Source organism: Oryctolagus cuniculus, chromosome 19 (assembly GCF_051225735.1).
Source record: "Oryctolagus cuniculus isolate XC-2025 breed Fujian yellow rabbit chromosome 19, ASM5122573v1, whole genome shotgun sequence".
In the NCBI taxonomy this organism is placed as follows: domain Eukaryota; kingdom Metazoa; phylum Chordata; class Mammalia; order Lagomorpha; family Leporidae; genus Oryctolagus; species Oryctolagus cuniculus.
The window spans coordinates 34319569-34342291 of NC_142885.1; the positions used below are offsets into that span (position 1 = coordinate 34319569).

Consider the following 22723-nt stretch of genomic DNA (forward strand, 5'->3'; position numbering starts at 1 on the left):
CTCTCTCTCTCTCTGTCTTTCTGCCTCTCCTCTCTCTGTGTAACTCTGACTTTTAAATAAATAACTATTAAAAAAAACTTAAAAAAGGAAAAATGTAATTCTGTGTGCCAGGTGACTGAATAAATGATGTTGGACGTTGAGTAGCAAACTAGATGGATTTCAACTGTAATCAATTGGTAGTAAAACTGCTGACATTATAAAAAAAAACAACCAAATACATGTTGCATGAACAAATGCAACGTGGGGTACATTTCTATACGAGTCCCTGTGTGTGGTATATAACTGTGTGGATAGTTAGTTTTTGTTAATGTTTATTTACTTACTTTCATCTACTTGAAAGGCAGAATGGGAGAAAGCAGGAGAGAGATCGTCCATCTGCTGGTTCATTCTCCAAATGCCTTCAGCAGCCAGGCCTGGGCCAGGCCATAGCCAGGAGCTCAGAACTCCTTCTGGGTCTTTCTTTTCTTTTTTCTTTTTAATTTATTTGACAGATAGAGTTAGACAGTGAGAGAGAGAGACAGAGAGAAAGGTCTTCCTTCCGCTGGTTCACCCCCCAAATGACCGCGACGGCCAGAGCTATGCCGTACTTCCTCCTGGCCTCCCATGCGGGTGCAGGGGCCTAAGCACTTGGGCCATCCTCTACTGCCTTCCCAGGCCACAGCAGAGAGCTGGACTGGAAGAGGAGCAACCGGGACTAGAACCTGGTGCCCATATGGGATGTCAGCGCCGCAGGCGGAGGATTAACCAAGCAAGCCATGGCGCCAGCCTCTCCTTCTGGGTCCTTCATTTGAGTAGCAGGAGTTCAAGTACCTGAGCTGTCACCTGCTGCCTCCCAGAATGCATTAATAGGAGGCTGAATGGGAAGCAAATAACCAGGATTTGAACTCGTGCTCAGAGATGGGATGCAGGTGTCCCAAGCAGTGGGACATGAGGCTCACATCAGCAAATGTATGCATGCATGGATGTGTGTATGTGTGTGTGTGTATATATATATGTTTGTTGGACAAAAATAGAATATACCCAAAATAGCCACGAGGGACTGCTTTAGCAACTTATTAACCATCAATACAAAATATGTTCAGAAAAAATGTTGGAAATCCACATTTGTGCAGGATGGAAGGAAGCAAACCTATCCATTGTGGATTGAATGGTGACTCCCCAAACAATATGCCTATCCCCTAGGTCCTATCTAGGAAGAGAGTCTTTGTTGGTGTGATTAAGTTAAGGATCTTGTGAAGAGATGATCCTAGATTATCTGAGTGCCACAGGATCCTGCCCAAAATTAAAGGGATGAGTTTCTTTAGAGAGGAGGAGAGGTGGGGGTTAAGGTGCAGGGGACTGTGCAGCTAGGGACATCTACATCTGATATTGGAATGCAGAGTTTGAGTCCCAGCTACTCTGCTTCGAATCCAGCTTCCTGCTAATGCACCTGGTAGCCAGAGGATCATGACTCAAGTGCCTGGGTTCCTGATACTTGTGTGGGAGACTCAGATGGAGTTCCTGGCTCCTGGCTTCTACCTGGACCAGCCCTGGCTGTTGTGGGCACTTGGGGAATGAACCAGCAGACAGAAGATATCTCTCTCATATCTCCCTCTCTCTCTCTTTCTTTTTTTTCTCTCTCTGTCACTTTGCCTTTAACTTTAAAAAGAAAACAAGATAAAAGAGCAGGAGTGGGAAGAGAAGGAGGAGGAGGAGGCAACATGATCAAAGTGGCAGAAACACCCACGGTAGAACATGCAGCCAAGGAAGCCAATGAGTGCTGGCAGCCACCAGAAGTTGGAGGAGGTGTGGAAGGATTCTCTCCTGGAGCCTTCAGAGGGAGCCAGGCACTGCTGAAATCTTGGTTTTAGACTTCTGACCTTCAGAGCTGCGACAGAAGGAATTCCTGTTGTACTAAATCACCCGGTTTGTAGCAATTGATTGTGACAGCCCAGGAAGCTACTCTATCATGAAATATGCTGCAACTCCTGGCCCATTTGCCCAGGGCTATGCGTGTATCCTGTGGGCCTCCTGCACCCCCAACATTCTACCTTGACTGCCAGTCGGAGACTGTGTCCAACAGCACAGCAAATATTTGCAGGGAGTGGAGCAAACAAGCAGGGGGCTGGCGGAGGAGCCTGGTTAGGAGGTCCAGGCTGGGTCCAGAGGTCTGGGATCTGACAGATTCACTGGGCTCCTGGAAGTATTCTGGAAACAAAGCTGTGCTTAGGTTTCTGGGGGCCACCAGGGAGCCAGGCAGGAAAAAGCTGTCCTCTCGTTGCTTGTAATCTGGTCCCTCTCCAGGCACGATCCTGATCAGGGGCCAGCCCTGCAGGGGCAGCCTGGAGGTGCCTGGTGGCAAGGGTGCTGCTGTCTTGCTCTTAGGCAAGCTGCTGCTCATCTCACGGCGTGGCATTCAAACAGCCTGCCCGGCTCTCTCACTGGTTTCCTACCCTAGTTGCTTTTCCTTTCCTGCCTGGCTTGGCTCTGTGGTCTTCCATGCCTCACAGCCTGGGCACCAGCCAGCTCTGCTTTCCTTGAATAACTGGTGCGCACAACTGGGCCAGGCAGGACTCATCATCAGATCATAAAAGGTTCTTTCCACCGTCTCGAAGGATCTCCAAACAGGTCACTTACTCTTTATAAAGGAACAAATGGTAACTCCACAGTGGAGAAGCTTGGTGGATTCTGCTTTAACCAAATGATAAACACATGGCAATAACAGAACAAAATTGACCTTGTGTGCTCCTGATTCGATGCACTGAGAAAGATATAATGTCACTTCTGGGGCAAATAACTAGCACACTTCCAGAATGAGAGAGAGGTGTGAGGGCATGTTCCAGACAAAAAGAGACTGAAGCCCCCACGACCACTAAACACTACACATTGATTACAAGGGATCATGGCCCTTGATATTACATCATTGGGACAATCAGGGAAATTTGAACATGGATTGTATGTTAGGTAATAGTGTCATACACATGTTAAGTTTCCTCCAGGTTCATCGCATAAGAGAGTGTCCTTATTTTTGGGAAATGCCAATGAAAGTTTTTAGGGGAAAGGGGACACAAGATGTGGAGGATCTCTGCAGGGCACTTTGCGGACTGAGGGAAGTCCCTAAACTAAGGGTATGCAAGGCTCCATAACTCTGCCTAGAAATGCAGACTATCTGGCTGGGAAAACCTGTTGGATCATGGGAAAACTCACCCTAAGAAGGGAGTCCCAGTACTAGTATTACAGTCTGTGTCACAGCCATAAGTCTCTGGCCATTCTGCCTGACTGCTGCTCCCTTGCAGCAAGTTCAATAAATCTAACTCAGCCCATTCTATCTGACTGCTCTCATGAATTCTTTAACCACACATGAAACTGGTCTCAATTGGTAGTTTCCCACAACACAAGAAAGTGGTTCAATAATGAGATCTGTCTATCTATGATCATCATCTATCTATTGTCTATTTATCAAATGTTAAACAAGTGCTGAATCAACAGTGGGACACTTGGTGAAGGGTGCTTGTAGTGGACTTCATTGTACTCGCACAATTGTTTCTATGTTTAAATATTTTTCCAAATAAAGTTTTAAAAGTACCGTATGGGGGCCGACGCTGTGGTGTAGTGGGTAAGGCCGCTGCCTGCAGTGCCAGCATCCCATATGGGCACTGGTTTGAGTCTTGGCTGCTCCACTTCCAATCCAGCTCTCTGCTATGGCCTGGGAAAGCAGTAGAAGATGGCTCAAGTCCTTGGGCCCCTGCATCCACGTGGGCGGCCTGGAGGAAGCTCTTGGCTTCAGATCAGCACAACTCGGGCCATTGCAGCCAAATGGGGAGTGTCTGTTCTCCCCCTTTCTCCCTAAAATCAGGGCATAGATTTCCATTTTCTAAAGAAAATTTATATTGGTAGTGGTGTCCACCTCTCCCATATCAGGAAGCAGAGATCAACCCAGAGACAACTCTGTCACATGAGACTAACAAACCTAACTAAATAACCCTTCTCTTCCATTGGTTTCCCCCATATAATTACCTTCCCACAATTTATAGCACTTAGAAGCGCATAATCTCCCTCTTTTTTTTTCCTCTCCTACGAAGCTAGAGACGTGAGACTTTAACCATTTAACAAGACCTCGCTGACCAAATCTAAGAAAAATCAAAGAAAAATGTTTCCTCCCCATGACATGTTCATCACTCAGTGTAATCTTGGCCTCCCCTTCTGTCCCTTTGTCCACTCACATCCTTCCATCTGCAATTCACTCCTCAACCCAACTCTGCCAGGAGAAATTCAACCAAACATTGCCTCATACAGCAAATGCCAGCTCCTCTGGGAAGGGTCCTGACCCTATGACTCTTGGAATCTTTCCTCTTGATTTATGTCTGTTTTTTAAAAAACAAAACAAAACAAAACTATTAATTGATTTATTTGAAAAGCAGAGTAACAGAGAGGGAGAGAGAGAATAAGAGAGCTCTTTCACCCACTGGTTCACTCCTCCAAATGCCTGCCAGAGCAGAAGTTGGGCCAGGCCGAAGCCTGGAGCCAGGAACTCCATTCAGGTCTCCCGTGTGGGTGGCAGGAAGCCAATATTTGTACGGTCATCCACTACCTCTCAGGAGCATCAGCAAGAAGCTGGCTAGAAAGCACAGAGCAGCTGGAACTTGAACCAGGCTCTCCAATAATGGATGTGGGAGTCCCAAGCAATGACTTGACTCATTGGGCCACAACGCCCACCCATTTTTGTCTTTTTCAAAATATTTGTCCTGGGGCTGGCACCGTGGCGCACTAGCTTAATCCTCTGCCTGTGGCGCCGACATCCCATATGGGCGCCGGTTCTAATCCTGGTTGCTCCTCTTCCAGTCCAGCTCTCTGCTGTGGCCTGGGAAAGCAGTGGAGGATGGCCCAAGTGCTTAGGCCCCTGCACCTGCATGGGAGACCAGGAAGAAGCTCCTGGCTCCTGGCTTTGGATCGGCGCAGCTCCGGCTGTTGTGGCCACTTGGGGAGTGAACCAACGGAAGGAAGACTCCCCCCCCCCCCACTGTCTGTAACTCTACCTGTCAAATAAATAAATAGAGATCTTAAAAAAATATATTTGTCCTATTCTACTTCATATCCTTATCCTTTGTGTGTGTGTCTGGTTATCCACCTCGGTTTCATCCCAGGGGAAGTCGGTGGGCTGGAGGATGGTATTTTACTCCCTGCCTATTCTCTGCAGGACCTGACACTACGCTGGGCCTGTAATAGATGTCGGAATGCTTGTTCAGATGGAGCAGATTGGATGATTTCCTTCATGCCATTCACTTTGTTCTATATCTCTGTAATCTGCAGGGGAAAAAAAGCCATATAGTATTTTTAAAAAATATTTATTTATTTATTTGAAAGAGTTACACAGAGAGAGGGCAATGGCCAGAGTTGTGCTGATCCGAAGCCAGGAGCTTCTTCCGGGTCTCCCACGCAGGTACAGGGGCCCAAGGACTTGGGCCATTTTTTACTGCTTTCCCAGACCATAGCAGAGAGCTGGATTGGAAGTGGAGCAGCCGGGACTTGAACCGGCGTCCATATGAGTTGCTGGCACTGCAGCCAGTGGCTTTACCCCCTACGCCACAGCGCCAGCCCCACCAAGTGACTTCTTAACTATTAAGCCAAATGCCTGATCATTTTGTTTTGTTTTTAAATGAAGTAGAACAAATGCACACACAAAGCGCCTGTGTGTACATAGCTTGATGAATTTTCACAAAGTAAGCAGCCCAGATAATTGCACCTCCGAGGGTCAAGAAACAGAGGATCACCAGCGGGCTTCTCTGAAGGCTGCCCTCCAGCCTCCCCGCTCTGTCCTCCTGCAGGACACCCCCCTAGAGCACCCACTTCACAAAACCATGGAGAGCCTGGCTTGGACTACAGAGCTGCTGCCCAGGTAGATCCCACATGTCCTGGGTTTGGAAATGTCTCCTAGAAGTCTTGTAGTCTCCGATGCTTTGCCCCCAGTCTGAGGCTCGGCACCAGGAGCTGGCTTGGCTGGGGTTCCCCGGGGAGCAGCTGGCATTTCCTGTATCTGAGGTCTGTGAAACACGTGGTAGCAGCTCCAGGGCTCAGGAAGCCCCGTTGGGCAGTTCCAGCCCGGGCATGTGGCCCTCCCTCCCTGGCAGGAGTAACACGAAGAGGTATTTTTGGAAGGTGCAGGAATTCTGTAGCCATTTGGAAAATGCCTGCTCATAGGCTGGGCTGGGTTTTCGTTTTAAAATGATGATGTGGCTGAGGGGCCTGACCTGGCCAGTTTTCTGGGATCTAGGAGTGGGGACAGTGAGGAGGCATGCTCATTTTCTGCTTTAAATTGTCCCATCATTTTCTTTTTGCTCTGAACTCCTCTGTCCCACAAACTTCCGGAGAACTGTGAGGTGTTCCCTGCAGCTCATTGGCTCCTGGATGCTGTTTGCAGGTAAGTACTTCATCTTGGCCCAGATTAGCCAGGGTTTGGGGATGCCTTTCAGTCGAGTAAAAGTTTAATCCTCAATTCTCCATTTAGAGTCCTGGGCTCTGGAGCAATCCCCGAGAGTCTCCCTGCCCTTCCTGCAGGACCCCAAGTGACCCAAGGGTCCTGTTCTCTTCCCTGAGTCCCTCTCTGCCCTGCCCTGGTGCCTGTATGGGCAGCTGCAGCATTTATCACCTGTCCATTCATGCAACAAGTGCCAGGCCCTGAGCTGGCAACAGCACGGAGGGTCAGACGCACATGGCTCTCTTCTGCTGTCACCAGCTCTGCCCTTGAGAGCTTCCTTTTGACCGCAGTTTTCCAGGTGCCTCCACAGCCACGTCCACACCCTCTGAAACACCTCTGCCCCTTGGCTTACAAGGCAAAGGGGGCCCTTGCTCATGCTCCCTCATTTTCAGCTCCCTTGGGCTGGGATAGGGGATAAAAACCGTCAGATCTGGCATGATTCTCTTCCCCAGTTTTCCCCTTTTGAGGGCCTCCCTCTCCCTGCCATTCCCCACCTCCATCACCATCCTCTTTCCGTGCCAGCTCCTGGAATGCAGGTGCTGCAAGGGAGATCTACTGCATTTTTTTCCCCTATTCAAAGCAAAGGAGTCCTAGCAACTCCTCCTCTCCCAGAAACAAAAAGTGCTAGAGGGCAATGCTGCCTTTTCAGTTCTCTTCAAAGCCGGCATGTTCCTAGGGGGGTTGCACACAGAGACTTGCCTTCCAAGAGGGCAGATGGCTGTAATATGGAGTCCTCACTTACTCTCTGCCAGGCCTTTTCCCCTCGAAGAGATGAAAGTGTGCAGAGGCTGGCCTGGAGGGGCTTCCGGGCTCTCACTGGCATGCCAGCAAGCTCTTGTTCATTTCCTTTCTCTCCTTAGGCCTGCAAGGGCTGTCCTGGCTGTTCGGAAGAAACAGGCTCTGAGCCTTTTGAATTCCCTCTTGAACAGAGGCAAAGCTGTCTACACTCTCAGGTGAGGTTATCTGAACCTGGGCTAATCACCTAGAGGAGGTAAGGCTGGGGAGGGAAGACTATACAGGGAGTGATCAGAATAATAGGCTTGTTATTGTTAGTATTTTATGTATTTGGAAGGCAGAGAGAGAGAGAGAGAGAGAGAGAGAGAGAGAGAGAGAGAGAGAGAGAGAGAGAGAGATTTTAATCTTCCTTTTGCTGGTTTATTCCCCAAATGCCTGCAATGGGTAGGTCCAAGTCAGGCTGGGTCCAGGAGCCAGGAACTCCATCTGGGTCTACCATATGAGTGGCAGAGACCCAAGTACTTGAGCCATCACCTGCTGCACCTGAGGGTACGCATTAGCAGGACACCAGATCAGAAATGGAGCTAGGACTCTCGAACCCAGGCACTTCAATAGGGAATGTGGGTGTCCCAAGAGGCATCTTATACACAGCAACAAACACCTGCCTGAATATGAGGCTTATCAAATTATACAAAGGGCCGGCGCCGCGGCTCACTAGGCTAATCCTCTGCCTGTGGCACTGGCACCCCGGGCTCTAGTCCCGGTTGGGGCGCCGGATTCTGTCCTGGTTACCCCTCTTCCAGTCCAGCTCTCTGCTGTGGCCCGGGAATGCAGTGGAGGATGGCCCAAGTGCTTGGGCCCTGCACCCACATGGGAGACCAGGAGGAAGCACCTGGCTCCTGCCTTCGGATCAGCACAGTGCACCGGCCACAGCGGCCATTGGGGGTGAACCAACGGAAGGAAGACCTTTCTCTCTGTCTCTCTTTCTCTCACTGTCCACTCTGCCTGTCAAAAAAAAAAATTATACAAAGAAATACAAATATTGTGTGAATTATATGTTTATATATGAAAAGTGAATATTGCAGGAAATAATTTTTTTTAAAAAAATTCACTTATCTGGGGGCTGGTGCTGTGGTGTAGTGGATAAAGCCTCCGCCTGCAATGCTGGTATCCCATATGGGTGCCAGTTCGAGTCTTGGCTGCTCTACTTCTGATCCAGCTCTCTGCTGTGGCCTGGAAAAGCAGTAGAAGATGGCCCAAGTCCTTGGGCCCCTTCACTTGCATGGGAGACCCAGAAGAAGCTCCTGGCTCTGGATAGGCCCAGCTTTGGCCGTTGTGGCCATTTGGGGAGTGAACCAGCAGACAGAAGACCTTTCTCTCTCTCTCTCTTTCTGCCTCTGTCTCTCTGTAACTCTTTCAAACAATAAATAAGTAAATCTTTTAAAAATGTATTTATTCATTTCAAATATGTAAATTTGAGCACACTGTAAAAATTTCAAAAGGTATGAAAGAGTATACAGTGAAAAGAAGTCTCATTCTCACTACTGTGCCCAAGTTCTTCATTTTCCTGCCCAGAGACAGCTACTGCTAACCAATTTATTATGCCTCCTTCTAGAGATTGAAAATACCAAGCATGTGTGTATGTGTGTACTTTTCAAAAATACAAATGAGTGTATTAAACACATGGTTTTAAAATTTGATCCTTTCACTTAAGAGTATATTTTGGAGCCTTTTTTGTTCTTTTTCTCTTTTTTGTTTTTAATTGATGTAGACTATTTGCACATATTTATGGGAGTACAGTATGATAATTGGATACCTGAATACAATGTGTGATGATGAAATCAGGGTCATTAGCATTTCCCTCTTCTCAAACATTTATCATTTCCATGTGTTGGGAACTTCAGGCTCTTGTAGTTATTCTGAAATGTCATAAATTATTATAGACTAAAGTGACTCTACACCAGAGCTAATTGCTTCTATCTAACTATATTTTGGATGAGTCTTTTTTTTATTTGTTTTACTTGAAAGGCAGAATTACAGAGAGAGTGAGAGACGGAGACAGAGAGAGGAGAGAGAGAGATCCTAAATCCACTGGTTCACTCCCCAAATGGCTGCAACCATTGAGACTGAGCTGATCCAAAGCCAGGAAGCAGGAGCTTCACCTGGGTCTCCCACATGCGACCCAAGCACGTGAACCATCCTCCACTGCCTTCCCAGGCCAGCAGCAGGGAGCTGGATCAGAAATGGAGCAGCGGGGACTCCAACCCATGTCCATATGTGATGCTGGCCTCATAAGCAGTGACTCAACCACCCACGCCACAGTGCTGGCCCAGAGTCTCTCTTCTTATTAGGTCTGGGGGCGTATTTAGAAATCAAGAACGGCTTGTTCCCAAATGACCCTGATCTTTGCTTCAGATCAAGCTGTTCCTTGCTTCTGGCTCCAAGGCTGGACAATGCCAGCCACAGCCAGTGTTTTGGCCCTGGGTCACCGAAAGCCATCTTCCTCAGTGACATATACTGCCACATGATAGATTTTTCTGAAGGGATTCATGTCGCTGTTCTCACTGAATTCTCACGTCTGGAATTTGTTCTTGCCATTTAATAAGTGCGAGAAGGACAAGTGCCAGGCTTCTCACCTGGTTTCAAGTATTTACTCAATTTTTTTCCCCCAGGTTTGATAGGTGGGTGAAAGATCTTCTGGGCAGTGCGGGGTGGGGGTGTCATTTCAGAGATCTGCATTGCTGCTTTGTGGAGAGGCTGGCAGGGGCTGTGTACCAGCAATGGTGTCTGTAGTGGTGTCTATATTATTCAGGTTACAGTGAGCTCTCTTTTGCAGGGGGTTTGAAATGTAGGAAGTAGTGAGGACTTGATCCTCACTGTTAAAATACTGTGAAATGACTTTGAGGACTGTCCTTGGGTGTACAGTAGCCTTGCAGTGGGTTTTTCTCTTCCTTCCCTTCCCCCCGCTCCGCTCCCTGCTAACTCTTCTCATTTTCTTTGGATGAGCTTTGTAATCTGACTAGTCCACTCTGCTGCCCATCACCAGCTTGGAGGAAGCCAAATCATCTTCATTTGACTTAAAATTTCCAAAGAGAACTATCACGATGGGTATTTCTTTAAAGTTCTTCAGGTCATATTGCTTACAAGATTTTGACAAGAGACTAAAGATAAAAATAAAGGTAGCTATACCACACCTTTAATCTTAGACTTAGGGCTTTCTGGGTTTATTATCTCTTGTAATATTTTTATTTTTTTAATAGCAGCTTTCTTGAATTGTTGCTTGACTACCTTACAAGTCACCTATTTAAAGTGTATAATTTAATTACTTTTAGTACATTCACAAAGCTGTGAAACCATCACCACAGTGAATCAATTTAGAACATTTTCATCAACTCAAAAGAAACCCCTACTCATTAGCTGTCCCTTTCTTTTTTTTTTCTTTTTCTTAATATTTATTTTATCTATTTGAAAGAGTTACAGAGAGAGGTGGAGAAACACAGAGAGAGGTGTTCCATCTGCTGGTTCACTCCCCGGATGGCTGCAACGGCCAGAGCGGCACCCTTCCAAAGCCAGGAGCCAGGAGCTTCCTCCAGGTCTCCCATGTGGGTGCAGGGGCCCAAGGACTTGGGCCATATTCCACTGCCATCCCAGGCCATAGCAGAGAGCTTGATAGGAAGAGGAGCAGCCAGGACTAGAACCGGCGTCCATATGGGATGCCAGAGCTTCAGGCCAGGGCTTTAACCCACTGAGCCACAGCGCCAGCCCCTCCCATTTTTCTTTAATCCGGCCAGCTCAAGGAATTGACCAATCTTTCTGCCCCCATGGATTTGCCAGGAACTCCATCTGGTCTCCCACATGGTGGCAGGGGGCCAAGTACTTGGGCCATCTTCCACTTTCTTCTGAGCTGCATTAGTGGGAAGCTGGATCATAAGCAGAGCAGCAGGCACTCAAACCAGCACTCTTATTACGGGATGCTGGTGTTGCAAGCTGCAGATTAGTCCCTTGGCCATAAAACCAGCCCTGAATGTAGTATTTTCAAGACTCACCTACACTGTAACATGCTTTAGTTCTTCATTCCTTTTTATAGCTGAGTATGGATGGACCACATCTTACTTATCCATTAATCAGCTGATGGACATCTAGATTTTTGCTGTTGTTTGTTACTACTTTGTTTTTTAAGAGTGATGCTGCTTTAAGCATCCCTGTAGAAGTTTTGGTGTGGACCTCTTCTTCTCTTTACAGTAACTCTCAACTCTCCAGAGTGCATAGGACACCTCATTCTACAGAAAGCAAAACTGGTGCCAAGATGGTTGGACAGAAATTCTGAACACAGCCGTTAGATGCCTGAGCCCAGCCTTCTCCATTACATGTTAGATGAGTTGAAATAACTGCTTCCACCAAAGCTGGGGGTGTCTGTGCCCTCAGGCAGGAAGTGTAAAAGTGAATGATTAATTTCCAGTTGTGAATTTCCAGCCCCCTTCTCAATCTGTCTTTTCTCTTTGCCTTTTTCCCCTTTCATAGTTTTCACTTCTTTTTTTTTTTCTTTCCCAAGTAATTGGTTCCCCAGTCCTATTATCTGGACGGAGTCCACTATCACTCATTTACATTTTCGTGCCGAATGGAATATTGTGTCAACTTGCTGTTTGCATTTGAGAGTTTCCCAAGAGAGGAAAGTCGCTCCCCCAAAAGCCCCAAGCAGAGGGTGGTACTTGAGGCAGTGGACAGAGGAGGGGATTTCCTGGAAAAGCTTATTTTCTGGTCCTGTCCCAAGATCTCCTTGGATGGAGCCTTCTGGGAAACCCACATCCTGGGGTTGGGGGTGTGAGTATCCCACCTGCAGCCGAGTCCCCTCCAGCTGGGCCACGCGTACAGTTGCTCAGGCAACAACCCACCCAGACAGTCAGCTGGATTGGGGGCAGCCCCCTCCCTAAGCGCGCTCTAGCTGGGCGGCGGGGGCGCAGGCGGGGCCGCGACGTCAGACCCCAGCTTCCACACGCCTCCTGGACCAGCGCAATTCCAAGCCGCACCTCCCTCTGTGGGCGGCCAGCACAGTCCACCAATCAGAGAGGCCGACACATCGTCCGGCCGAGCGTCTGTCAGCCAATCGCGGCACGCGTGTGATCCCCCAGCTGCCCTGGAGGCTGGCGGCCGGCGCTGAGGCGGCGGCGGCGGCGGGAGTCGCTGCTGAGGCGGCCGCGGGCGCGGGTGGCGGCTTCGCTGCTCCGCGGGGCCGGGCCGGGCTGGCAGCGGCTGGCGCTTGGTGGTGAGGGGGGGGGCTCCCAGGGACGGGCGGAATGGCCCTCACCTAGAACCGTGGGAGAAGCAGCGGAACCCAGGATGCTGGCGAGGCGGCGCGGCGGCTCCTCACCCATCCCAGGTAAGGCGGACAGCGCGCTCGGAGCGTCATCCCAGCCACGCTGCCCTCTCACCGCCGCCCACCCGCCTCCCCTCCCTGGCCGGCTGCGTTCTGGCATCCCTCGGCCGCACGTCGCCTCCCTGCCCGCTCGTCTCCCCGGCAGTTGTCCAACCCCGTCCCCCCCACCCCACCCCAAGCTCGGCGACCCCGGTTCTGGCCCGTTCGGCCCCGGGTCCCACACCCTTTCCCCCATGGCCAGCGTTTCCCCCGATCGGGCTTGGCCGTCGCCCGCCTTGCCCCGGCCGTGGTCGACCTCCCTTCGCTCTCCCCTCTCCGCCTTCCCCTTCCTTTTCGCGGCGCTGATAGCGCGTCCCAGCCCCGCGGTCCTTCGGGGCTTCTTCCCAGGATGAGACCCCCGTCCCGCTGGCATCGATGTTTGCCCTCACCTCTCTCTGGGCTTCCCTTCGCCAAGCTCATCCGCCACCCCAAGCCTTCAAATCTGCATTTCAGCCATCTGCTCCCGGGGGGAGGGGGGGTGTCTTTGGGTTTTGTGCTTTCTCTCCCCAGACTCTTTCCTTTCCCAACTCGCCCCCTCTCCCCTCACTTTGCATCGGCCGCCTTCGCTAATTCTTGTTCCTTTCCTTTCCACTTCGTCTCCTGAATGTCACAATCTATATAGCTTTCACATCTTAATTAGTCCTTAAATAAGCAGCACCTATAGGATCTGAAGTGCCTTGCCCACAGACTGGCACACAGTAGGCCAGGCACGTGATGGGTGCTCACACATGTTAGGCTTTTTCCTTCTTCTCCCAGGCCTTTTGTACCCAGACGGTGGTAGCGAGAAGTCCAGTATCAGAAGAGTGATGCAGGAGTCGGTAGAAGGGATTTAATTGTCAATTACTTACTGCTTAGATTGAGAAGAAGCGGAACTCAGCTCTCTCTGTGTCCTGTGTTGTTTTATGTTAATTGCCTTTCAGAGGATTTGTAGGCCACTGTTCTGCGAACTTTGCAATTTAATTACCACCCTCCCCCCCCCCCCCCAATCTACAGTATTTACCCAGCCTTTCTTTTAGGGAAGAATGCGCCTTAACCTCCTAGCTGAAGTAACATTGTGTGTAAGCACTGTTGCATGTTTTTAATCTATTAGTTGGATAGTCCAGGAAGCTGCAGTAAATTTTGATCTTTTAAGAGCCGGGAAGAATCACGTTTGGATTTCTTGGAATCAGATGCTGAAGAGACCAGATATGCTTAGGAGTCAAAGTCCTGACAAGTTCTCTGAGTGTAGGAAGAATTATCCACCCTTTCTGGTTCCAGCACTCTTTCTATCAAAGGAAATAACTGTAGTCATTTTTTTAAAAGAGAATAAATCTGACTCTTTTTGAATGATAAAAGCATTGTTCTGGCCCTGTGCTCTTCTTGCCACATTTGCTCTGTTGGTCTCAAGCCTGGATGAATCCGTCAGGGAAGGCTGGGGAAAATCGTGTCACTGAGCTGCTGGGAGCTGTTCTGAACTTCCGTGTTCCAATTTGGTCTGCGCTGCCCAGAGAGCCGTGGAAACCTCCATGGCTGCTTATATGTGTATATCTTTGCCATTCTTCTCTGATCCTTTGTCCTCCTCTTCCCTTCTTTCTGCTGATTTTGCCTCAACTCTGAGTTCCTAAGGATCTGCCATTTTTGTCTGCCTGGACCTATCTGATTTCTTACCTCTTTCTCCCCCCCACCTTAATCTGAGAGAAAGAAAGTCTGCCTTTCTCAGGTTCCTTCGACCATTCTCATACATGTTTACATGCTTAGGTTTCCGCCATTCAAAACAAAACAAAAATCCTTCCCTGAAGCTTCCTTTTTTTTTTCCTTCTCAGATTGATGTGGCATTCCTTAGGGTTTCATTTTTGTCCTTTTCCCTGTTCTCTCTCTGATTTCCTGTGATTTTTTTTTTTAATTAAAGATTTATTTATTTGACAGGAAGAGTGACAGAGAGAGCAAGAGAGAGTCAGTGAGAAGTCTTCCATCTGCTGGTTCACTCCCCAAATGGCTGCAACAGCCAGGGCTGGTCCAGGCAAAAGCAGGAGCTCCAAACTCCATCCTGGTCTCCCACGTGCATGGCAGGAGCCCAAGTATGTTGGCCATCTTCCACTGCTTTGCTTGGCCATTAGCAGGATCTGGGGCATGAGAAGCCAGGGCTAGAACCAGTGCCTCAGTGTGAGATGCCAGCATCCCAAGTGGTGGCTTAACCCACTGTGCTACAATACTGGCCCCAGTGTGATTATTCCTCTCATGGATCAAATAGCACTTCTATATGGCTTTCAAAGATGTGCATCCTATCTCCGTTTCTCTTGAACTTTAGGTCCCGATTTTCATCTGTACTGGATAGCTATACATGGATACCTGGTACTTCAAAAGCGGCCATCTTTACCTTCATCTTCCCTCTACCTATAGCCGATGCAAGCGCATAGACATATGTTCTACCTATTTTAAGATTTTTATCCTAGAAACTTTAGAATTGTTCTCTTTCCTTCTCACTCCCATTAAGTCTATTATAGATCTATTGTTGCTACCTTAAATCATTTTCTTTCCTCATTGCCAGAAGATTGGTTTAGAACTTGGTTATTTATTTATTTATTTTTTTCTGAAAATATTCAGAACCACCTCATGGGATTCCTTGCCTCTGAGACCTGTACTCTGGTCCAGTTCTTCACACCATTGCTGGGATTGGTTCCATTTCTAAAATATCAACCTGATCATGTCATTTGTTTCCTTAAAACATTCTGTCAACTCCCAAACAGTGTGATTACCTGGCTTACCACACCTTCTGTAGCATGGACTCGACCTCATCCTGGGCCTTCGTGATCCAGACTAGAAAGTAGTTAAGAAAATAGAAGGGTACATCAGGAAGTTTGTAAGAAAATAGATTTAATTAAAAAAATTTTAGATTTTTTTTTAAATTTATTTGAGAGTCAGAATTTTGGAGAGAGAGAGGAAGAGACAGAGAGAGGGAGATCGTCCACCTGCTGGTTCACTCCCCAAATAGCCACAACAAACAGGGCTGGGCCAGGCTGATACCAGGAGCCACGAGCTTCTTCTGTGTCTGCCACATGGGTGCAAAAACCAAAGTACTTGGGCCGTTAACAGGGAGCTGGATTGGAAGTGGAGCAGCTGTTGGTGTCAAAGGTGGTGGTTTTACCTGCTGTGTCACACACTGTGCCCTTCATGAACTTTTTGAAGACCTTTCAGATATATAATTTTAAAACTTTTTTGCTCCAAAATAAACTTTTAATTCCATGAACTTTTTTTTTTTTAAGTTTATCTGCTCCCATTCACTTGAAAGGCAGAGGGGCAGAGGGAGAGAGAGGATAGAGAGATCTTCCATCTGCTGGTTCGTGCCCCAAAATGGCTACAACAGCCAGGGCTGGGCCAGGCCAAAGATAGAAGCCAGGAACTTCATCTGGATCTCCTGTGTGGGAGGCAGGAATCTGAGTACTTGGGCCATTCCTAGGATGCATGAGAAGTGGAGTGTCCAGGACTCGAACTGGCATTCCCGTAGTCATCCCAAGCACACGATCAGCCTGGTGCACTACATCCCTACCACTGTGTGAACTTTGTAAAGCACCATTGTAGACCATTCACTACTGTGTGATCAAGACTGTGATATGGACCCTGTGACAGAGATAACTACAGGGTGCCCTAGGAATCCTCTCCTGGGAGGGGTGGGGAAAGGTTTTAGTCCACTGTTTTTGACTACTCTGCCCACCTCAGTTTGGATTAGGTGGCTTATATTTGCATACTTCCATCTCTGTTTTCACACTATTTATGATGATCTGCTTTCTTGTTTTCTCACTAATTAGTGCACTTTTTTTTTTAAAGATTTATTTATTTATTTCAGAGGCAGAGTTACAGAGAGAGGGAGAGACAGAAAGAAAGATCTTCCATCCGATGGTTCACTCCCCAAATGGCTGAGCTGATCCGAAGCCAGGAGCCAAGGGCTTCTTCCTGGTCTCCCATGTGGGTGCAGGGGCCCAAGCACTTGGGGCATCTTCTGCTGCTTTCGCAGGCCACTAGCAGGGAGCTGGGTAGGAAGAGGAGCAGCCAGGACTTGAAGCAGTGCCCATATGGGATGCTGACGCTGCAGGTGGAGGCTTAGCCTACTATGCCACAGCACCAGGCCCTAATTAGTGTACTCTTTAAGGAAAGGGACTGTGTCATATCTTATTGTGTCTCCAGTTTAGAGCAGAGTGCAGGACACATGGTAGGTGTAAACTAATTAAGTTATCAGAAGAATTGAATCTAGACAGGGGAAGGTAAGGAGAAACAGGCATTTTGGGGAAGAGGGAATAACATGTAGAGAGTTACATGATATCTCAGTGCATTTGGATAAGAACTGGTAATTTGGAAAAGCTGAAAAAGCATGATGAGAGGTGGCTGTTTCCAGACACCTCTTCAGCGCAGGAAGATCTTGCAAGTCTGATTTGTTCCCATCTCAGGCTTTGTGTTTTGCTGCATGCATTGCTTTTGGCTGCAGCCATATAAAATCCGTATACATTATGTTACCCAATCTTGCCTAGATGCCTTTTTCTGTGTTTTTCTTTCTCCATGGAATACCCTTTACCCTCTTAGCCACTTACAGATTATGCATGCTTCCGGTATTCCTGCAGTAAGGCCTTCCCCCATTTCCTACCAGTTATCTTTCTGTTGATCTCTATTGCCAAAATACCTCTTAATGGTTGCGTTTACTTGTTTATATAGCTTTCTCTACTTTCTCTCTTCTGTGGGTAGGGCTTTGAAACCAGGATTTTTTTTTTGGTAAGTTTTTAAATTTTTTTTTAATCAACACAAAATATATATACATTTATGGGGTACAGTATTTTTTTCTTTGTATTTTTAAAATTAAGGATAACTGTGCATAATAATTAATTCTTCTTCCCCCCCTTTTTTTTCACTTTATGTGAATGAAGTTGGACATCTTTTCCAAATGATTGTTATTTAAAGCCCTTGCTTATTTTTCTGCTGAACTATGTCTTTTTTTACTTTTTTTTGTTGGACTGTTTATTTAGTGGAACATTAAGCATTTGACTATAATGTAAATTAGTAATATGTTATCTCATAAAATGCATGCAGTTTTACGTGCTGCAGCTTTTCAATATATTTTGAATTCATGAAGTGTGATACTTGTGGTTTTATTCATTTTCTTTTTTTTAAATTTTTTTAACTTTTATTTAATGAATATAAATTTCCAAAGTACAGCTTATGGATTACAATGGCTTCCCCCCCATAACTTCCCTCCCACCCACAACCCTCCCCTTTCCCACTCCCTCTCCCCTTCAATTCACATCAAGATTCATTTTTGATTCTCTTTATATACAGAAGATCAGTTTAGCATACATTAAGTAAAGATTTCAACAGTTTGCTCCCACACAGAAACATAAAGTGAAAAATACTGTTTGAGTACTAGTTATAGCATTAAATATCAATGTACAACACACTAAGGAGAGAGATCCTACATGAGGAGTAAGTGCACAGTGACTCCTGTTGTTGACTTAACAAATTGACACTCTTGTTTATGGCATCAGTAATCACCCTAGGCTCTTGTCATGAGCTGCCAAGGCTATGGAAGCCCCCTGAGTTCACTGACTCTGATCATTTTTAGACAAGGCCATGGTCAAAAGTGAAAGTTCTCTCACTTGTGGAGATCTTCCATTTAGGTGTGTGTTGTTGTTGTTGTTGTGGTTTTTTTTTTTTTTTTGCCAGAGTGCCTTTGCTTTCCATGCCTGAAATACTCTCATGGGCTTTTCAGCTGGATCCGCATGCCTTAAGGGCTGATTCTGAGTCCAGAGTGCTGTTTAGGACATCTGCCATTCTATGGGTCTGCTGTGTATCTCACTTCCCATGTTGGATCGTTCTCTCCCTTTTTTATTCTATCAGCTAGTATTTTCAGACACTATTCTTGTTTATGTGATCCCTTTGGTTCTTAGTCCTATCATTATGATCAGTTGTGAACAGAAATTGATCACTGGGACTAGTGAGATGGCATTGGTACATGCCACCTTGATGGGATTGAATTGGAATCCCCTGGTATGTTTCTAACTCTACCATTTGAGGTAAGTCAGCTTGAGCATGTCCCAAATTGCACATCACTTCCCTCTCTTATTCCCACTCTTATATATATATTTTTTTTGACAGGCAGAGTAGACAGTGAGAGAGAGAGACAGAGAGAAAGGTCTTCTTTGCCGTTGGTTCACCCTCCAGTGGCCGCTGTGGCCGGTGCGCTGCAGCTGGTGCACCACGCTGATCCGATGGCGGGAGCCAGGTACTTATCCTGGTCTTCCATGGGGTGCAGGGCCCAAGCACTTGGGCCATCCTCCACTGCACTCCCGGGCCACAGCAGAGAGCTGGCCTGGAAGAGGGGCAGCCGGGACAGAATCTGGCGCCCTGACCGGGACTAGAACCTGGTGTGCCGGCACCACAAGGCGGAGGATTAGCCTAGTGAGCCGTGGCGCCGGCCTCCCATTCTTATATTTAACAGTGATCACTTTACAGTTGTTTCAACACTTAAGAATAATTGTGTATTGATTACAGTAGTCAACCAAAAGTATTAAGTAGAACAAACAAAAAAAATACTAAGAGGGATAACATATTAAGTTGTTCATCAACAGTCAGGGCAAGGGCTGATCAAGTCACCGTTTCTCATAGTGTTCATTTCACTTTAACAGGTTTCCTTTTTGGTGCTCAGTTAGTTGTCACCTATCAGGGAGAACATATGGTATTTGTCCCTTTGGGATTGGCTTATTTCACTCAGCATAATGTTTTCCAAATTCCTAACAGGGATCACTTTTCAGTTAAAATTTAAACACCTAAGAATAATTGTGTGTCAATTACAGAGTTCAACCAATGGTACTAGAACAAAAAAAATACTAAAATGGATAAAGTATTACATTGTACATCAACCATCAGGACAAGAGCTGATCAAGTCACTGTTTCTCATAGTGTCCATTTCACTTCAACAAGTTTCCCCTTTGGTGCTCAGTTAGTTGTTGCCGATCAGGGAGAACATATGATATTTGTCCCTTTGGGACTGGCTTAATTCACTCAGCATGATGTTTTCCAAATTCCTCCATCTTGTTGCAAATGACCGGGTTTCGTTGTTTTTGACTGCTGTATAGTATTCTATAGAGTACATGTCCCATAATTTCTTTATCCAGTCTACTGTTGATGGGCATTTGGGTTGGTTCCAGGTCTTAGCTATTGTGAATTGAGCTGCAATAAACATTAAGGTGCAGGCAGCTTTTTTGTTTGCCAATTTAATTTCCTTTGGGTAAATTCCAAGGAGTGGGATGGCTGGGTTGAATGGTAGGGTTATCTTCAGGTTTCTGAGGAATCTCCAGACTGACTTCCATAGTGGCTTCACCAGTTTGCATTCCCACCAACAGTGGGTTAGTGTCCCTTTTTCCCCACATCCTCTCCAGCATCTATTGTTGGTAGATTTCTGCATGTGAGCCATTCTAACCGGGGTGAGGTGAAACCTCATTGTGGTTTTGATTTGCATTTCCCTAATTGCTAGTGATCTTGAACATTCTATTGGTGAGAATTTTATTGAGGATTTTTGCATCTATGTTCATCAAGGATATTGGTCTGTAATTTTCTTTCAATGCTGCATCTTTTTCTGGCTTAGGAATTTAGGTGATGCTGGCTTCATAGAAAGTATTTGGGAGGACTCCCTCTTTTTCGATTGTTCTGAATAGTTTGAGAAGAATTGGAGTTAGTTCTTCTTTAAATGTCTGGTAGAATTCAGCAGTGAATTCATCTGGTCTTGGGCTTTTCTTTGTTGGGAGGGCCTTTATTACTGTTTCAATTTCTGTCTCATTTATGGGTCTGTTTAGGTTTTCGATGTCTTCCTGGTTCAATTTAGGTAGGTTGCATGTGTCCAGGAATCTATCCATTTCTGATAGGTTTCCCTGTTTGCTGGCATACAAGTCCTTGGATGATTCTTTTTATTTCTGTGGTGTCTGTTGTTACGTTTCCTTTTTCATCTCTGATTTTATTGATTTGGGTCTTTTCTCTTCTTTTTTTAGTTATTTGGGCCAATGGGGTGTCAATTTTGTTTATTTTTTCAAAAAACCAGCTCCTCGTTTGGCTGATTTTTTGTAATTTTTTTTTTTTTTGGATTCAATCCTGTTGATTTCTTCTCTGATTTTAATTATTTCTCTTCTCCTACTAGATTTGGGTCTGGTTTGTTGCAGATTTTCTAGATCCTTGAGATGAATTGAAAGCTCATCTATTTGGCGCCTTTCCAATTTCTTGATGTAGGCACCTATTGATATAAACTTTTCTCTTAACACTGCTTTTGCTGCGTCCCATAAGTTTTGGTATGTTGTGCTATTATCCTCATTTACTTCCAGAAAATTTTTGATTTCTCTTTTAATTTCTTCTATGACCCATTGTTCATTCAGGAGCATGTTGTTCATTCTCCATGTGTTTGTGTATGCTCTAGGGATTCCTGAGTTGCTAATTTCCAACTTCATTCCTTATGGTCTGGGAAGCTGCGTGGTATGATTCTAATTCTTTTGAATTTGCTGAGACTTGCTTTATGGCCTAGTATGTGGTCAGTCCTAGAGAAGGTTCCATGTACTGCTGAGAAGAATGTAAAATCTTTAGCTGTAGGATTGAAAGTTCTGTATATATCTGTTAGATCCATTTGGGCTATAGTGTCGTTTAAATCTACTGTCTCCTTGTTGATCTTCTGTACTGTTGATCTGTCTATTTCTGAGAGTGGAGTATTGAAGTCCCCCAGTACTATTGTATTGGGGTCTAAGTCTCCCTTTAAGTCCCTTAACAAATCTTTTAAATAAACTGGTGCTCTGTAGTTAGGTGCATATACATTGATAATCGTTATATCTTCCTGTTGAATTGATCCCTTAATCATTATATAGTGCCCCTCTTTGTCTCTGTTAACAGTTTTTGTGGTAAAGTTTATGTTGTGCGATATTAAGATGGCTACGCCCGCTCTTTTTTCATTTTTGTTGGCATGGTATATCTTTTCCCAGCCTTTCACTTTCAGTTTGTATGCATCTTTGTTGGAAAGATGTGTTTCTTTTAAGCAGCAAATAGATGGGGTTTGTTTCTTAAGCCAATCAGCCAATTGGTGTCTTTTAACTGGACAATTCAGGCCATTAATGTTCAATGTGTCTAATGATAAGTGGTAACTTTGCCCTGCCATTTGCCAAAGATAAGTTCTAATATATGCTTTGAATTCCCTGTGATCTTTTGCTGTGAGGTTTCCTTCCTTTACCTTCTTTCATATTGATGACCATGTTTCTGTGTTTCTGTGTGCAACACCTCTTTAAGCATCTTTTGCAGGGCTGGGCGAGTGGCGACAAATTCTTTCAATTTTTGTTTGCTGGGAAAGGTCTTTATTTCACCTTCATTCACAAATGAGAGATCATTTTGGTTATGAAGGTGCTGTATTGTGGTTCCATATAAATTTTAGGATTGTTTTTCATTTTCATTTTTGCTAAAAATGCCTCCAGAATTTTGATAGGAATCCCTTTAATCTATAGACATATTTGGATAGTGTGAGCAATTTAACCATATTAATTCATATAATCCATGATTATGGATACTTTCCATTTATTTTTGTCTGCTTAATATCTCTCAGTATTTTATACCTCTACCTGAGCAATAATTAAATTATACACCTGGATTAAACCATATACAGCAAACAATTAAAAATTTAATTGGTGGGGCTGACGCTGTGGCCTAACAGGTAAAGCCGCCGCCTGCAGTTCCAGCATCATTTATAGGTGCCGTTCGTGTCCCAGATACTCCACTTCCGATCTAGCTCTCTGCTATGGGCTGGGAAAGCAGTGGAAGATGGCCCAAGTCCATGGGCCCCTGTACCCATGTGGGAGACCCAGAGGAAACTCCTGGCTCCTGGCTTCGGATTAGTGCGGCTCCGGCTGTTGCGGCCATCTGGGGAGTGAACCAGCGGATAGAAGACCTCTCTATCTTGGCCTCTCCTTCTTTTTCTGTGTAACTCTGACTTTCAAATGAATAAATCTTTAAAAAAATTTTTAATTGAAGACTTAAAAATGTGATTATAAATGGTAAAACTCCTAGAATAGAACATAGGAGGAAACTTCTTAACATTAGTTTTGGTAGTGTTTTCTTGGGTTTGACATCAAGAGCAA

The 22723-nt window shown here is 45.9% G+C and overlaps 1 protein-coding gene across 4 annotated transcripts in view; it reads left to right on the top strand.

Moving 5' to 3' along the window:
* Positions 1 to 6154: 6154 nt before the first annotated feature.
* Positions 6155 to 22723, top strand: part of TPST1 (tyrosylprotein sulfotransferase 1) — a 153118-nt gene continuing 136549 nt past the window's right edge. For 3 of the 4 annotated variants that reach the window (XM_051836341.3, XM_008249652.5, XM_089321525.1), the window contains exon 1: positions 12363 to 12566. The gene's annotated coding sequence lies outside the window, so the exon portion shown is untranslated. Of the gene's footprint in view, positions 6398 to 7314; positions 7408 to 12362; positions 12567 to 22723 lie in introns of those variants that run through there. The other variant, XM_017338227.4, reaches the window with a different exon arrangement.